Genomic DNA, 3,683 nt, shown 5'->3' with positions numbered 1-3,683 from the left:
GCTCTGGATGGTAGCGCAGGGATGGGCAAAATGAGTTTATTCTTCTGCCCTACTGTCTTGAAGTCTGTGCTGTCTTCTGTTGCATTAAATGTTCAAATCCTGTCTTTTCCTAGATGTGGTAAAGGAACCCTCATGAGAAATGCCTCTAGAAGAAAATGCTTTTGGCAGTCTTTTGTAGGGAAATTGATAGATTTCTCTTTTTTTTTTTTCTTTCAATCTACAAGGTATTTGAGACCACAGGAAAGCAGTTTCGTATCAGATGAGACATGAGAAGCAAAAGTGTTGGTTCAGCAAGCTCCTTACCTCCTAGGACATAAATAATGACTATTTCTGTCACTTTAACTTCAAAGCCATTATTTTAATCCTTAAATATTCGGCTATATCAGGGCCAGGCTTCCTTTGGAGCAGTGGTCTTGAACCTTCAAATGTATCTGATGTGACTAAGATGTTTTGCAAACTTTATATTAAGTTTAGCCTTGGAAATGGAAATCCAGACACCTGGATTTATTTTACAGTTGTTAGACAGTAAAAAGACCCACTTGCAAATTATCCCACTGAAACTGGAATGGTTTCAGTGATAAAATCGGGTATATATGTATGTGAGGGATTCAGGCTGTAGCAAGTGAACATATTTTCTAGCTTGTGAGGTAAAATAGGTGTATAGTTGTGACCTTTTCCACTCTTTATACATACTTGTTTTGGGAATAGGATTCCTAGTTGCTGTGATAATATATATTGTAGAATCATAGAATGTGCTGAGTTGGAAGAGACCCATCAGGATCATTGAGTCCAACTCCTGGCCCTGCTCAGGACACCCCTAGGAACTCACCATGTTCCTGAGAGCATTGTCTAAACAATTCTTGAACTCTGCCAGGCTTGGTGCTGTGACCACTGCTCTGGAGAGCCTGTAAAATCTGTATGCTTCTAGTTAGACTATACAGAGAAATAAATTGTTTGGTAAGTACTTTGCCTTCACTTAATAAATAAAACCAGTTGTATAATTTTCTTTCTCCTTCTGTTACGACCAGGGATGTCACAGTTTGGTCTCCTGTGGACAGAGGTTGTTGGAGCTGGGTGCTGCTGGCAGGGCTGACTTTATCAAGGCAGGAAGCACAGAGCCTGCTCTCCCGGCCACACAGACACTGGAATAAATGTTTCTCTGGTCGCAGTACTTCCATCTCTAACTTTACTTTCTTGCTTGAGGTGGCTGTTCCTCCCCCAACCCCTCTATGTTGGCCTTTCAGCACAGAAAGCAGAATAATTAAAATACAATTTAATTATTATATGCAAATAAAAAACCCAGGAATGAAAAACTGGCTCTTCCGTGAACTGTGGAAGCTGCTCTGTTCAGCTGACCTTTATTGTCTCCACTTCCTCTGTCCCGGGCCAATCCTGCATGATCTGATTGTGCAATGATCTGATTCACACCAGTGTTACTGGTATGAATGGTCTCCTTGTACTTGGGTGAAGTGATTCCTGTTAGGGAGGTTAACCATGTGCCCAGGTCTCTGGTGAACTGTCTGTATGGTAGACAAAAGTGTAAACTGGAGATAAGCTAGATTCAAATAAAGAGTAGAAGCAGTAAACCTGTGTGTCCCATTTAAACAACCAGTTTTCTCCTTTGCTGCACTTTTTTAAAGCTACAAGTGTAAAAATAATTTTGTTTGATGTGAAAAATGCAGTGAAACTATACTCTGTCTTGGGATTTGCAGATGCTGGTTCTGTTAGAATAACAATAACTATATTTAATTAATTCAATCACTAAGGCTTCTTATTTTGAAGGCATTAGAAGAAGTAGGGAGCACTTTGGATAGTACGCTCTGTCTGCCTCAGCCTCCCGGCTGATTTCTGTTCATTTAGATTCAGTTTTATATTTAAAAAGAAATCCTGTTGCTATGGAAGAGATAATAGGGGTAGGTTTCCTGTAGGAGATAATGATGAAAGTGATCATAAGGCCTAAAGCAAACAAACAAAAATGTAGCTATTCCCCCTCCCTCTAATCGTTTTCCATGACATTTCAGTGCAGACTTCTAACAACTTTAAAAGAAAAACCCTGGGTATAGATAAGGTACTTACTAACTTCATGACATTTTTAGAACTCTCTAATGCAGCAGCTCTTCCAGTGAAGTTTTCATTGTGTCATCTCACAACATCTGTACATGTTGTACAGATGGTTGGTCTTTTCAGCTGAACAAGGCCAATTGAGGATGGTTCACTGGTCATTACTCCTTTTATTTATATTAGAGGTGAAAAGCAGGTTAATTAGTCATTTATACACTATGTTAACAGAAGTAGAATCACAGACTCACTTGAGATGGAAAAGACCTTTAAGATCATCAAGTCCAAGCATTAACCCCGCACTGCCACGTCCACCACTAAACCCTGTTCCCAGGTGCCACATCTACACATCCTTTCAAGGACTGGTAACTCACACTTCCCTGGTTTAGTAAGTACAAGTCCTGAGTACAAGTGACAGACCTTTTAGCTGCCTTAGCTGCAGTCACAACTTCTGAGTGATTGCACATCTGGAGAGCTGTTAAGATCCAATTATTGTGATTATTAGACAGAGATGTTTCTACCCAAATTAATGTGCAAATGAGACCATATGCCAAAATCAATAATATGGATTTAACAGTAAAATGTGAGAGAGAGAGAGAGACAAAGACACAGAAAAGAGGGTGGGGGGAGAAGTAGAGAGAACAATTTAGTAGAAAGATAATCACTCACCTTGTGGATCCAGCAGTGTTCTTCTGTTGGTCCTTCATCCTTTTAGGTGGTAGGGGTCCCACAAAACATAGAGTTTAATATACATTTAGGAATATGTGGGAATGCCCAAGCACCTCCCTTGCAGGGGGAAGTTTTGCACTGTCTTTTGCTACACTTTGAATCATGTATGGTCCTCTGGTGGAAGGCCCCAAAAGTAAGTCTGGGATGCTTTGGGTGTCTTTGATGGTTTATGACCTTTTAAGACATGACAGCTGCCTCTAGTTGAGCTTGTTATGCCCCATCAGAAGGGATAAATACCTTCAGGCCCACATGTGAGTGTGAATGTCCTGTGCTCAGTATGTCTCTTCTTTTGAGGCAGTGGACTATGGTCTCCTCCAGTCAGAGCTGACCTTCAGCACAGCTGCTGAGCTGGTCTTCCCCGTGGACTCCTTGCAGTGATACACTCTTCTCCCCCAGCCTTGTTTGCCTCTCTTAGGCTTGAGATAATTTGATCAATATTACCACCTTTATCTTATCTCAAGTCCCCATCACGTGGCTTAATTTACTTTCCATATTTTCAGGAATTCACAGGGGCAAATTTGGGGTGGGGTTGCTTCTTTATGCAGTCTGCCATAGTGGGCAAAGTCCTTTGGTGATCTGTCATAGGTTAGCAAGCATAGTCCCGGAAGGGACGTCCTTGCTAAGGGGTGCTTACAGGTTCCTCTGGGAACTGATAGAACCTATCAGCTGGCCAGTTTGGATATGGACAATTCTCTAAGCCACTTAAAGTTGTGATCACCTCTGTGATCCACATTTAAGAATAGGCAAACTCCCCCTCCAAGCTCTCTCTCGTTTCCGGCGCTGGCACAGGTGGCTGCAGGACCCGAGCAGGGCCCAGCGGGCCCGGCCAGGCCCTGCTTGGGCCAGGCCGGGCCGGGCCACGGCCATCCTGAAGCCATGGACCTGTTCCAGCCGTG

At 42.5% G+C, this 3,683-nt stretch overlaps 1 protein-coding gene across 1 annotated transcript in view; it reads left to right on the top strand.

The window, feature by feature from the left end:
- The window catches only part of HS1BP3 (HCLS1 binding protein 3), a 52,199-nt gene that overhangs the window by 616 nt on the left and 47,900 nt on the right, over positions 1–3,683 (top strand). The window lies entirely within an intron of this gene.

This window comes from Corvus brachyrhynchos, unplaced genomic scaffold, assembly GCF_000691975.1.
Source record: "Corvus brachyrhynchos isolate BGI_N302 unplaced genomic scaffold, ASM69197v1 scaffold116, whole genome shotgun sequence".
In the NCBI taxonomy this organism is placed as follows: Eukaryota; Metazoa; Chordata; class Aves; order Passeriformes; family Corvidae; genus Corvus; species Corvus brachyrhynchos.
Note: the sequence above shows the minus strand (reverse complement) of the source record. Positions and strands in the feature narration are given on the sequence as shown.